General features: G+C 39.2%; 1 pseudogene; it reads left to right on the top strand.

Moving 5' to 3' along the window:
• Positions 1-8,734, top strand: part of LOC116858414 — a 30,148-nt pseudogene extending 21,414 nt beyond the window's left edge.
• The last annotated feature ends 6,515 nt before the right edge of the window (positions 8,735-15,249 follow it).

Here is a 15,249-nt window from a genome sequence, read left to right as displayed (position 1 = left end):
GTGTGTGTGTGTGTGTGTGTGTTTATGTATGTATACCACATCTTCTTTATCCATTCATCAGTCAATGAGCATTTGGGCTCTCTCCATAGTTTAGCTCTTGTAGATTATGCTGCTATAAACATCAGTGTGTTTATACCCCCTTTGAATCTGTATTTTGGGTAAATACCTAGTGGTGCAATTGCTGGATCAGAGGGTAGTTCTATTTTTAACTTTTTGAAGAACCTCCATACTGTTCTCCATAGTGGCTACACCAGTTTGCCTTCCCACCAACAGTGCAAGAGGGTTCCCCTTCCCCTGCACCCTCACCAACAACTCTTCACCAACACCATCAATCTTGTGTTGTTAATTTTAACTGTTCTGACAGGTGTGAGATGGTATCTCATGATTTTGATTTGTATTTCCCTGATGATGAATGATGTTAAGCATCTTTTCATTTGTCTACTAGCCTCTGGATGTCTTCTTTGGAAAAGTGTCTATTCATGTCTTCTTGACCATTTTTTAACTGGATTATATGTTTTGGGGGTATTCAGTTTGATAAGTTCCTTATAGATTTGGGATACTAACACTTTATCAGATACAAATATCTTCTCCTGTAGGCTGCTTTTAGTTTTGTTGACTGTTTCCTTTGCTGTGCAGAAGATTTTTATCTTGATGAAGTCCCAATAGTTCATTTTTGCTTTTGTTTCCCTTGCCTCCAGCAGTGTGTCTAGCAAAAAGTTGCTATAGCCAAGGTCAAAGAGATTGTTGTCTGTGTTCTTCTCTAGGATTTTTATGGTTTCCTGTCTCAAATTTAGGTTTTTCATCCATTTTGAATTTATTTTTGTGTATGGTGTAAGAAAGTGGTACAATTTCATTCTTCTGTATGTTTCTGTCCAGTTTTCCCAATACCAGTTGTTGAAAAGACTGCCATTTTTCCCATTGGATATTCTTTCCTGTTTTGTCAGAGATTAGTTGACCATCCAGCAACATTTCTTGAAAAGACCTTTTTGTATACTTTTTTCTTTACTTTTCAGATTAGGTGTCATGCCTTCTTCTCACCTTATTATCAGGAAATGTGTGTGAATAGGGTGAGGGAGGTAAAACCCAGCCTCCCTTGAAAACATTAATCTTCCATACATACTTATACTAGAAGTTATAGGATAAGAATTCCTCTGATGTGCCTTCTGCTCATAGTGTCTGCTGTTGCAATGGGCCTCTAACACGTCTTAGAGTTGAAGAATCTCAGAGGTGGAGGGCATGTCCAAACAGCCTGGTGTTCTGGGAAAGATTATTTGGATGCATGAAGATGGAAGCTACAGGTTTTATGATCTTCACAGCTTTGATTAGTCCAGACAGCAGTTGGCTAGTTCACAGAAGGGATATAGATATAATCCTGACAAGATGGCTGGTCAACCAGGACACCATCAATAAAAGAGAAGCTACTCTAGATGGTCCAAGAAAAAAATTAGAGGTTTACACAACTGTGTTGGAACACTGTAAAATGGTCTCACTGATCCCCCACTTCTGTTGTTCACACCCACACATGATTTCCTTCACATAAATATGGACTGATCTAACAACTTGCTTCTAACCAATAGAATGCAAGAGTTGCTTGTCATATGCTAAGGACATCAGAGGAGGTCACTTTGGTGAATAGGTTATATGAGACTGTGACATCATCCTGCTAGCAGACTCTCTCTCCTGCCTTCTCTGTTTGGTGAAACAAGCAGCCATGTTGGAAAGGTTCACATGACACAGTACTGATGGTGGCCTCCAGCCAGCAGTCAGCTGAGAACTGGGGCCCTCCTCTGTTGGACCACAAGGAACTGAATTCAGCCATCATCCACTTGAGCCTGGAAGTGGACCCTTCCCAAGTCAATCCTCAGATGAAACTCCAGCCCTGAGCAGCACCTTGATTTCAGCTTTGTGAGAGATTCTGATGCAGAAGGTCCAGTTAAGCCTTGATAAGCTCCTGATCCAAAGAAACTGTGGAATAAGAAATGTGATTTGTTTTAAGTTCTAAGTTTGTTGTGATTTGTGATGTAGTGATAGAGAGCTGATACAACAATTACTGGAAGGCTAAGGGAATGAACATCCAGGAGGCTGTTACTGACTCTTTTAGCTGCCAACATCACCAGAGTGATTTAGAACTCATCATCAGTCCTGTATCTGCCTGAAATTGCCACCATAGATTCTCTTCTGCCTTCAAAATCTTATCAAGGGAAAATATAGGATGAATTTGGAATATCTTATGATGTGATAAAATAAGGAAGTGGGGGTTTGGGAATTTTTTTAATTTATTTATGAGAGACAGAGAGAATGAGCAGGGGGAGGGGCAGAGGGAAAGGACAAGCAGACTTCCTGCTGAGCAGGGAGGCCCATTTGGGGCTTGATCCCAGGACCCTAGGATCATGACCTGAGCCAAGAAGGCTGATGCTTAACTGACTGAGCCATCCACGTGCCTCAGGATGTGTTTCAATTAATTTGAAGGAATGTTAATGGGACACAGAGCCAACAGAAAGAATTATCAATGGCCAAAGCTGGGGCAATATGGGAAATAAACTAAAAAATGAGTACTAGATAATAACTCATAAAATAAATAAATATCCATGATTCCATACTAATACTAATTAATGTGAGAGAAGGGACAACTCTTCCTCATGGAAAAATACCAATTATATATACCAAATACAAAAGGAATAAAAAAATTTTACATACCTTTTAGGCAAACACCATAGCAAATGGAAGCAAGTTTCACCATGGGATACTAAAATCAGCAGGCAAAACAGGATGTTAGCATAATCTCAGAGTTATTGACCCCAAGCATTTAATAATTACACGGGGGAAAATTAGTAATTTTATGTTGGAGAAACCCAGCAGATACCATCTTAACCAAGTGATCAAGATTTACTTCCTGATACGATGCACTGGGAAGGACAAAACATTCCATGCATAACTTTGATCTAATCATGAGGAAACATCAAACAAATCTAAACCAGGAGATATTCTATGAAATGCCTGACCAACACTCATGGAAACTGTCAACATTATGAAAGACAAAGAAATGAATTGTGGTAAAATAAGGAAACAAATTGGAGGAGACAAGGGTATTTTTACACTGAATGCAAATGTGGTATTTTGGACTGGTTCCTGGAACATTAAAAGGACACTGGGAGAAAAGTGCTGGGATTTTAAGGTCAGTGGTTTAGTTAATAGTATTGCACCATTGTTAATTTCCTGGTTTTGATCATTGTTCTATGATTTTATAGTTGTTAATACTAGGGGCAGATAAGTGAAGAGTATATGTGAACTCTATACTATATTCACAAATTTCTGTGAGTCTAAAGTTTATTAAAATAAAAACTTGACATGCACGAATACCCTTCCACTCATATTTAAAATGCCAACAATAATAACCCATTAGCCTGGTTCTGCTACACACCCTGCCACCTCATACCATCAGAGATGTTCCTGTGTTCTCCTTAGGAAAGTAAGACCTTGAGTCCTTATAAGTCATTGTATCTCTTTCTAAGTGATGTTCACTTCCTTTTCAAGATCAGTTACAATTGACTTTTGATGCACTGCAAAGTCTAAATTGTAAGGTTAATATTAACAAATACACTTTAACAGGGTGTCTGGCCGGCTCAGTTGATAAAGTACCCAACTCTTGATCTCAAGAGTTTTAAGTTTGAACCCCACATCAGATGCAGAGATTGCTTTAAAAATAAACAAAAATGGGGTTCCTGGGTGGTGCAGTCAGTTAGTGTCCAACTCCAGTTTCAGCTCAAGTAGTGATCTCAGGGTCATGAGATCAAGCCCCTTGTCCAATTTCATGATCAATGTGGGGTCTGCTTAAGATTCTCCTTCTGCCCCTGCCCTCCTATCTCCCTCTCCCTCTTTCTCTCTCTAAGTCTTTTTTTTTTTTTTTTAGTAAAAGTATGGGACACCTTGTTGGCTCAGTCAGTTAAGCATCTGCCTTCAGCTCAGGTCATGATCCCAGGATCCTGGGATCGAGTCCCACATCAGGGTCCCTGCTCAGTGGGGAGCCTGCTTCTTCCTCTGCCTGCTTCTCCCTCTGCTTGTGCATTCTCTCTCTCTCTCTCTCTCTCTGATAAATATATAAATAAATCTTTTTAAAAATAGATAAAATAAAATATACCATCCAAAATTTTTTTTAATTTAAAAAAACACCTTAAGATTAGTACTAGCAAATCATGCAGAACCATCCCTAAGTCAATCCTGAGAAAGAAATTAGTCTTGCTCAGTCAGTTGGTCATAGGAAACTCCCCATGAAGCCATAATATGGGTTAAGAGAAAAATATCAGTACAGCAGGAGTAACTGCCATGCAAATTCAAGCCATTTGCTCACACAGTTTACTCCTTTGGGACATGTTCATGCACAATCTCCTATATACTGTTCCACTTGATGTTGAATTATCAGTATGCATGACCAACTTTTTGGCTTCATAGATCCAATAACAGCCAGATCAGGATAAACAACTGAGGTCAGATGATAAGTGTGTTTTCCTTTGGTTTCTATCGTGGCTAAGAAGTAAATCAGGAGCTACTTCTCAGAAAGGGAGTATCTGTCTTCACAAAATGGCACTGCTTTGTTCCAAAATCCCAGAAGTCTGAGCTGAGATCCTCTACAGGGATTTTCCAGAAGCTCCATCATATCCATCAAAATACCAGAAATACTTTGGGAACTGCTGAATCTGCAGGGTGGTTAGGCTCAAGTGGCAGAGCAGCTTGCAATAAAGTTGAATCAACTCTTGCTCTGAATTTTTGTCTCAAAACTTAAAGATTATGTGTTACTCTATAATCAGGTCAGACAACACACTCAAATGTATGTGTTCCCTCTAGAATCAATCCAAAGTGGACCACCAAAATGCTACACCTCTTATTAGTGCAAGGTGCAATAACTTAGGTTTCATTTGGAACTTAAACTCACTACTATATTTGCGTCATAAAAAGAATGAGCAACAACAGCACCACTCCCTGAAGGCGAAACCCAAAAAATGAAAAACTAAACAACTAAAATTACAAATTGAAAAGGTTTATCAAGTTCCTTTGAAGAAGTTTACAGCAATAGTAGAGAAATTCAAGGACATTCTAATAGCCAATATTCCTGTCTTAGACTTTCCTTCTCCACAGCTTCCTACTCCTACAACTCTCAGAAGATGGTTTAATGGATGTTCCACATTTATGTGGAGGACCATAATAGAGTAGGTAAGACAATCAACACAGACAAAAAGGGAAAACACCAAACCAGTGATGATTCAGGGGAAGCACCCCCTCCCATAATATTCTAAGTGAAGAGATCAATCTGGGATTTAGGAAATGATTTTTTTTGTTTTATTAACAAAAACGAAGTCTGATTTGTGACTCATGCTAACTTAGACTAGGTAGACATTAAGATCTAGAAGGTTCAATTTCTCAGGAAAAAAAAAATTGGCTTCTGGAAATAACTTTTCTCAAGAAACTATTATTTTTATTTTCTTAACTTTAGGATTATAAAGTAAAAGACTGCCTACATGTAATAATCTATGATGTCATAAAGTATAATGTAAAACTTAAATGATATCAAAGGTTAAGAGCTACCCTGGATTTAAAATATTCTTTCCGTCATTCAGTGAAAATGTGTGCCCTTTGGCACGAATATTTTTTTTAAGATTTTATTTATTCATTTGACAGAGAGAGACACAGCAAGAGAGGGAACACAAGCAGGGGAAGTAGGAGAGGGAGAAACAGGCTTCCCTCTAAACAAGAAACCCGATGAAGGACTCAATCCCAGCACCCTGGGATCAGGACCTAAGCCAAAGGCAGCCACTTAATGACTGAGCCTCCCAGGCACCCAGGCACAAATATTTTACTCAAACATCTAAGATAAGTAAGTTACACACTTTTAAATAGCTTTATTGTAATATATTTCACATAGACTACAATTCACACTTAACTGTACAATTCTGTGGTTTTTAATATATCCTCAGAGCTGTGCAACCATCACCCACAATCAATTTTAGAATATTTTATCACCCTAAAAGCAACCCTGTACCCATTAGCAGTCACTTCCCATTTCTCACCAACTCTCCACCCCATGCCCACTTTCTGTCTCATGGATTTGCCTCATTTTGACATCTCATGTAAATGAAATCATAAAACATGTGGTCTTTTGTGAATGGCTTCTTTCATTTAGAATAATGTTTTTAAAGTTTTTCCATTTGTAGCACTTCATTGCATTAAATGTAGTGTTTCATTGCTTTTTATAACTGAAAAAATATTTCACTGTATCACTATACCACATTGGATTTACCCATTTATCAGCTAATGGACATTTTAATTGTTTCCACTTTGGAGCTATTATGAATAATACTGCAAGTTCATGTACAAGTTTCCCAGGGACACATATTTTCATGTCTCCAGGGTATACGCGTATGAGTGGGATTTCTGTTCATATGATAACTCTGTGTTTCAGAAAATGACAATCTTTTTACAAAATGTCTGCATCACTTTACATTGCCACCAGCAGTGTATGAGGGTTCCAAGTATACCATATCCTCACCAACATTAGTTATTTTCCCTTTTACTATACCCGTTGCAGTGGATGCAATTCTTTTGAATTGTATTTCTTTAATTTGATCACTGTGCTTTTGATTTGTATTTCCCTAATTATTAATGATATTGAATACATTTTCACATGCATATCTTCTTTAGAGTAATGTCTGTTCATATCCTTTGCCTATGTTTTACTGGGCTATCTTTTTATTATTGAAATATAAGATTCTTTACATATGTTGGACATAAGTTCCTTATCAGATATGTGATTTAAAAATACTTTGTTCCACTCTGTGGATGGTCTTTTACTTTTTTAAAAAAAGATTTTATTTATTTATTAGTCAGAGAGAGAGAGTGCACCAGCAGGGAGAGTGGCAGGCAGAGGGAGAAGCAGGCTCCCCGCTGAGCAAGGAGTCCACCGCTAAACTCAATCTCAGGACCCCAGGATCACAACACAAGCCGAAGGCAGGTGCTTAACCAGCTGAGCCACTAGGCATCCCTATTTTTTTTAAGTAGGCTCTACACCCAACATGGGGCTCAAACTCATGACCCTGAGATCAGGTTGCATGCTTTACCAACTGAGTCAGCTAGGCATCCCTGTCTTTTCACTTTTCTGTCAGACACCTAACAAGACTTTGCCTACCCTAAAGTTATGAAGACATACTTCTGTGTTTCTCAGACCCCTACATTTAAGAGTTTTATAGTTTTATACGATCCATTGGGAATTAATTTTTGTGTGTGATGTAAGGAAAGGATCCAACTTCATTCTTTAGCATGTGGGTATCCAGTGTCCCACCACCACTTGTTAAAATACTGTTCTTTCTCCCATTGGATTATCTTGGCAACCTTTTAGGGAATCAAATGACCACAATGTAAGGGGTTACTTTTAGATTCTCAGTTCTATTCCATTGATCTATATACCTATTCTATGTCAGTACCACGCTGAATACCATATCTTTGTACCAAGTCTTGAAATAGGGAAATGCAAGTCTTGTAGCTTTGTTAAGATTGCTTTGGATATTGTGAATCCCTTGTATTTCCATATAAATTTTGGCTTGTCACTTTCTAAGAAAAAGCCTGGCAGGATTTTGATAGAGATCGTGTTGAATCTGTAAGTTACACCTTTTTCTAGACAGAACTAGATGCCATGCTCTTTACTTCTTATAACAGAAGGAACATCTGAAGAGTACTAAGAAAACAGTTAAATTTCCCTTTTATATAAAAGGAAAGAAATCAAATAGTTAGTTCTGTTTTTTTTTTATTTTAAATGATCAGTTTACTGGATAAATTAGCATGAATCAAATTCATTGACTTTGAATCTCATTTTGCCGTTTTGTCTTGGGAATAACTTATCTTAATTTATCTAGTATTGGACAAACCATTGCAATTCTCCCTGTACTCCACCTACACAGATATATAACTTCTAAGTAACATTCAGTTGAGATGTTACCATATCTTTCTTTAATTATATAAACTTCATGATTGTTTTAAAATATAGGTTTAAATATTATTCAAACATAGTGAGGGGGGCGCCGGGGTGGCTCAGTGGGTTAAAGCCTCTGCCTTCGGCTCAGGTCATGATCCTAGAGTCCTGGGATCGAGCCCCACATCGGGCTCTCTGCTCAGCAGGGAGCCTGCTTCCTCCTCTCTCGCTCTCTCTCTCTCTCCCTCTGCCTGCCTCTCTGCCTACTTGTGATCTCTGTCAAATAAATAAATAAAATCTTTAAAAAAAAAAAAAAACATAGTGAGGCCAACAGCCCAGGAAATTGTTGCCGTTTGAAAGACAGGTTTTTTCCTCCCTTGCTGCTTAAAGCTTGGCTACCATCATCAGTAACTATCCAGACCAGGAATTCATGATCAATGGACTACTTCAGCAGAAACAGATGGTCACTGATGCTCTTCACCCTGGAAAGGCAACAGACGTTCAGGAGAAACAGCAAAAATGCACAAGACCATACCAGATGTCGTCTTTGTATTTGGATTCAGAACCCATTTTGGTGGTGGCAAGACTGCTAGTTTTGGCATGATTTATGATTCTTTGGATTATGCAAAGAATAACAAACCCAAACATAGACTTGCAAGACATGGCCTATATATGAAGAAAAAAGATGTTGAGAAAACAGCAAAAGGAACCAAGAGCAGAATGAAGAAATACAGGGAGACTACAAAAGCCAACATTGGTGCTGGCAAAAAGAAGTGAGCTGAAGATCGGACAACAGAAGGCGTAAAGGTTCTGCAGTGACTTTATCTGTCGTGATTGTGTACATTTTTCATGAGAGGATTAATAAACTAAGAACTCAAAAATGGAAAGAAAAGATGTTACTAGTAGTTTCTAAGAGGAAGGGGCATGCTATGCCATCCAGGGCCATGTGGGAAGCACCGGGTCAGTCAAGGGACGAAAAGAGTAGTAGGAAAACCCGAGCAAGAGCTATTATTGTGGTTTCCAGGCGAAGGAATGAGCAAGGCAGAGTAGGCAGGATAAGGATTTAGGATTTGTAAATATAAATTATTTCAGCAAGCTCCAAAATATAGGAGCTGTCAACTACTTCTATATGTTAAGTTACATATTAGAAAGGAGTACTTCATATGGTATATGTCATGCTTGGAACATACAGTTTCAGGACTGTATTAGTTAGGGTTATGTTTAGTACCGGATAGGATTGTCTTTCATATTAGATGGAGTTTGGATTTTGGATTTCTGTTGATGGAGCTTGGCAGGAGTCTCTGTGGAAACCACTTTGTAAGAATGGAGGTTCCCTGAGCAAACACCACTTTCGGTGGTGTTTATATATGTAAACTGTTTAGAAGCTGGAGTACCACAGAGCACTTTGAATTTAGGTATCAGTTTCAAATACAGGATTGTGCTTATCTTTTAGTTATATATTTTTAAAGTTATTTTTTAAGTTTTTATTTACTTATTAGAGAGGGAGAGAGAAAGAGAGAGAGCTAGAGCACAAGAGCAGGGGGAGGGAGAAGCAGCCTCCCCACTGAGCAGGAAGCCCGATGCGGAGCTCAGTCCCAGGATCCCAGGATCATGACCCAAGCTGAAGGCAGACGCTTAACCAACTGAACCACCCAGTGCCTCATATTTTTAAGGTTATTGATAAACATAAGTGCAGAGCAGTGTTTATAATGCTATCATTTCTGTAGTGAAAGGGAGCCATCGATATTCCATGTATTTGCTTATAAACATATAAGCAATCTGAGGAATGGCTTGCAAGAAGCTAATACGATGGGTTTCCTCCAGGGAGGGGCACGAAAAAGCTGAGACAGGAGTGGCAGGGATATGGGGGGTATTGCATTATTCACCCTTTGACAACACGTGAATGTATTTCCTACTCAAAAGAAAACATTTAGGGGCACCTGGGTGGCTCAGTCAGTTAAGCGTCTGCCTTCAGCTCAGGTCATGATCCTGGAGTCCTGGGATCCAGCTCCCCATCAAGCTCCCTGCTCAGCAGGAAGCCTGCTTCTCGCTCTCCCACTCTCCTTGTTCATGCGCGCACTCTCTCTCTCTCTTTCTCTCAAATAAATAAATAAAATGTTTAAAAAACATAAAATAGAAGAAAATAAATAGAAAAAAAAACACATAAAATAGAAGAAGGGTGGGTTATTTGTGCCTGGGAAGCCCAGACCTGAGTGTCTGGCTTCTTAATGAGAATGAGGACTAGATCCAGGAGAACGATAAAAGGCGGGCCGAGTGGCTGGCCCCTGGAGCAGCCAGAGGCTACAGCCTGGCATCTGGTGCCCACCAATGTTGAAACACCTGCTGAGAAAACCAGTCTCCCAACCAAATAACAGAAGGCCTAGGTTCTTCGGGGATATGGAGCACATCAGAGCAACTTTAATGCTTTGAAAATTTTGTAGGAGACAGTTCTTAGAAGATGCATAATGAAGTATTTTAGGATGAAGCATCTCGATGTCTGAACTTAGCTTCCGGTGGTCCATGGGGAAGGAAGTGGGCATATATACAAATAAACACAATTCCACACACACAAACAAGGAGATGGGTGAGGGTGCAAAGAGAGCAGAATGTTAAAAACTGTCATGCAGAATTTTAAAAATTATTAAATTTAAGTGGATGAAATATAGCTGTTCATTATGTGACTCTTTCAACTCTTCTGTGTGTTTAAAATATTTTTTAATAAAAAGGTGAGAAAAGAAACATAATGTATTGCAACGCTTCTAACAATCAGTGTAGAGGGAAAACAAAACTGAACATGATACAGAGCATTGTTTATTCCTAGCTAGAAGCCCAGATGAGATTAGAGGTATGCATTTGTCCCTGACTGGTTGCTTTCTAGATACACCCATTGCACCTGTTGGCCACAATTTGGAGCCTCCACTGAGGGAGTCCTTTAGTAGTAAGTACTTGGATACTTAGGCCAGGCTGAGCCTAAGCAGTCAAGAATCTATTTGCATAGTGAACCCCATAGGGATAAATGTTGACAGTGGGCAGAGGCTACTGGGAGGACAGATTAGACAGGATACATCAGGTAAGTGCCCAAAGAACACTAAAGGACAGCAGTGAATTTAGGATATGTGGCCAAGACATGAGCCCCATTCTTCAGGACAGCTAGTGATTAAAGATTCCAGATTCCTGCCCCCAGAAGGCTCAGAACTGCTTCTCCTCCTCTCCCTTATTCATGGGGATCCCTCTAGAGGCCAGAGTGTGCCACTGACACATGGGTGGTGAGAAGCTGAATTGCTCCTCCTTCTCTTTAGGATAATCTCTCCCACAAAGAGGAGGTGGTTGGTACCACTGGAAGTTATCACTCTGTTCTTGGTGCAGTGTGAAATTCCCCACAGTGTTGACTGGGTGGGCAAAACAGAATGGGATTGCCGTATGCAAGGGGAAACCCCAGTGGGTGAAGATCCAAATTACTGTGAACTGGCAGACAGGCTGTGAAAGGACACACTTTGGGAGGTGGACACACCATATATGGCCATTGTTGGCCATTGTTGGTGCAAATGAGCCATGGAAATGCAGACATCTAGAATCTAGAGGGCTTTGGTTGGGGCTACACATTCAGGTCATGAGCTGGGGTAGGGGGTCTAAATATGAAATGATATGATTGCGGAAACCACAAAAGTAAGCCAAACATCCTCAGTCCATAGGGTCTGGAACAGAATGGTTCCCATTTGTGCTGTCGACTATATAAGCTGTTTTTCAAATGGCCATCAGCTCTTTGCATGGCCTTGTGGCCACAGGCCTAAGGCACCTTCTTCTGGCGGGTGCTCAGCAATCCTGAGGGTCCATTTCCTTGCCCTGTTACCAGGGCAGGACACCATCCTTGGCCAGTGGGTACTGCAAGAGGTGGCAGATGAAGAGGCAGCCTCTGGGAACAGGTCAAGTCAAAGTCAGAACCAAAGAAATCCCCAGTTAAAAGAAATTGGTCAGGAAAGTCCTGGTAATAATCAAAAGGGTAGAAGTTGAGAGACAGTTAAGAAAAGAATCAGGTGAAGGATAGCAGAGGGAAGTTGTGAGGCTATCAAAATAAAGCTGTAGAGAGGATTTTCTTAGCCATTTATCTGCCACAGATCCCCTTTGACAATCTCATGAAGCCTATAAGCCACTCTCAGAAAAATGTTCTTAAATGCCTAAGACAAAATACATAGGGCCCCAAAGGGAGCAAACTATGTATAAACATGGTTATTATCAAAATATTTGGGGGGGGCTGCTGGGCGGCTCAGTCAGTTAAGTGTCCAGCTCTTGATTTCAGCTCATGTCATGATCTCAGGGTTGTGAGATCGAGCCCTGTGTTGGGCTCCACACTGGGTATGGAGCCTGCTTAGGATTCTCTCTCTTTTTCTCTCTCTCTTTCTCTTAAAAAAAAATATATACATATATATATTTAAAATCTGTGCATAATAAGTATGTTTCTTTATTAATATATTAAATAACGAGTTCAATCAGCAAATCTAATAACCAAGATACTTTTTTATTTTTTTTTTAAGATTTTATTTATTTATTTGACAGACAGAGATCACAAGTAGGCAGAGAGGCAGGCAGAGAGAGAGAGGAGGAAGCAGGCTCCCCTCTGAGCAGAGAGCCCGATGCGGGACTCGATCCCAGGACCCCGGGACCATGACCTGAGCCAAAGGCAGAGGCTTTAACCCACTGAGCCACCCAGGCGCCCCCAAATATACTTTTTTAAAATATTTTACTTATTTATTTGACAGAGAGGGAGAGAGAGTGCGCGAAAGAGAACAGAAGCAGTGGGAGGGGCAGAAGGAGAAGCAGGCTCCCTGCTGAGCAGGGAGTCCCACGTGAGGCTCAATCCCAAGACCCTAGAACCGTGACTCAAACTGGAGGCAGATGCTTAATCAACTGACCCACCCAGGCACCCTACCAATATACTTTTGATATATTGATGGCTGTAATTTGTCTATTAAGTTACAGTTTGTATGATGTAATATGAAAAGATGTCTGACTTCTACTGGTGACAAAGTTACAGGTACTCCTAATATTACTGAAATCTCTTGCTTCCATTTATAGTTGATAGAAAAGCTTATATTCTATACATATTAGTAAAAATAAATATGTATGTTTTCTCCATCCAAGTTCACAGACCTTGTACTTTCTATCCCCAAGCTCCACCCTAGAGCACTATTCTAGAGTTATTTTCACAAGGAGCACAAAGCCTAGGCAAAGCCATTTCTTTTCCTTAGCCTCTCCCCGTGAAAGGTGGGGCCAGTGTTTCTCCAGATTTGCCTAGTGCAAGTATGTAGTTCAACTGGCTTGTGTCAAAGTTGGAAGGCAAAATCCTTCACTTCTTCTAATTCATTGTTTTTCAAATATTTAGACCTATAACCCATAATAAGAAATGCATCTTGCATTGAGACTTAGGACCCATACAGACAACTGAAACTAAAATTTCACAAAACAATACTCTTGCCAACATATTATGTATATATCATATATAGTTTGCTAAGGCTACCAAACAAAATATCATTGACTGCATGGCTTAAACAGCAGAAATTTATTGTCTCTCAGTTTGGGAGGCTGAAAGTCCAAGATCAAAGTATCAGCAGATTTAGTTTCTCCTGAGGGCTCTCTGCTTGGTTTGAGGATGGTTGCCTTCACACTGTGTCCCTATATGACTTTCCTCAGTGCACCTAAACCCTTGATGTCTCTCTGTTCTAATCTCCTCTTCTCATAAGGAAACCAATCAGACTGGATTAGGAAACCACCCTAACCATACAGTCACATTCTGAAGGACTAGGAGTTTAGACAACAAGATATGAATTTGTGGGGATACAATTCAGCCTATAACATATAGTAAAGTAAAATCATAACCACACTTACATAAGATCTTATTTATTAATATTTAAATGTAAGAAATAAATCCCACCCCAAAATTAATATTGCAATGTGTGAGTGTGCTAATTGGTAGGCTTAATGTGACTTGAAATACATGGGCAATGCAATGTACACAGCTGATGGACTATCAAGTCTGTCTTTTGATTTTCTTAGGTCAGCATTGAAAATTATAGTTCACATTAATAACAGTGACTACAAAAACAATAAACAATATGATCCTTTTCCTTGACAAATGAATTTTTTTTCATTTTAACATCTTAGAGTCATCCTTCAAGATAAGTATGAAACCAGCTCATTCTTCAAGCTCAAAATGTAATTAAATTATCAGCAAATGGGTATTTTATCTAACTACATTTCCTTAATGTTTCAATTTTTGTAGAAAATGAACAAAAGTTTGAGACATATAATGTGAAATATAACAATATCTCCAATCGTATTTGTTATAACTATCTTCATTGTAACATACTCTTCATATTGTAGCTAGGGCAATCACTTTTTTTTTTACTTGCTCTAACAATAATGTCTTTTGAACTGTTAAATATACTTAATGTGTTGAAATCATGCTTCTCCTATGGTTTCAAATTTAGTTTATTAAGAATGCCCAAAAAATTAATTAAATACACCAATTTTGTTCCCCAAATCATACTTTTAAAATATTTTCCAAATGAAGACCAAATATTGTGAAAATGTCTATGCTACCTAAAGCAATCTACACGTTAATGTAATCCCTATCAAAATACCACCCATTTTTTTCAAAGAAATGGAACAAATAATCCTAAAATTTATATGGAACCAGTAAAGACCTCGAATAGCCAGAGGAATGGTGAAAAAGAAAGCCAAAGTTGGTGGCATCACAATTCCACACTTCAAGCTTTATTACAAAGCTGTCTTCATCAAGACAGTATGGTACTGACACAAAAACAGACACATAGATCAATGCAACAGATTAGAGAGCCCAGAAATGGACCCTCAGCTCTATGGTCAACTAATCTTTGATAAAGCAGGAAAGAATGTCCAATGGAAAAAAGAGTCTCTTCAACAAATGATGTTGGGAAAATTGGACAGCCACATGCAGAAAAATGAAAGTGGACCATTTCCTTACACCACACACAAAAATAGGCCCCAAATGGTTGAAAGACCTCAATGTGAGAAAGGAACCCATCAAAATCCTTGAGGAGAACACAGGCAGCAACCTCTTCAACATCAGCCACAGCTACTTCTGCCTAGGGAAACAACGGCAAAAAGGAACGATTGGGACTTCATAAAGATCAAAAGCTTTTGCACAGCAAAAGAAGCAGTCAACAAAACCAAAAGACAACTGACAGAATGGGGGAAGATATTTGCAAACGACATATCAGATAAAGGGCAAGTATCCAAAATCTATAAAGAACTTA

This window comes from Lontra canadensis, unplaced genomic scaffold (genome assembly GCF_010015895.1).
Source record: "Lontra canadensis isolate GAN:19392208 unplaced genomic scaffold, GSC_riverotter_1.0 scaffold136, whole genome shotgun sequence".
Classification (NCBI taxonomy): Eukaryota; Metazoa; Chordata; class Mammalia; order Carnivora; family Mustelidae; genus Lontra; species Lontra canadensis.
The sequence above is the reverse complement of the archived record's forward strand: the minus strand, read 5'-3'. Positions and strand labels throughout refer to the sequence as shown.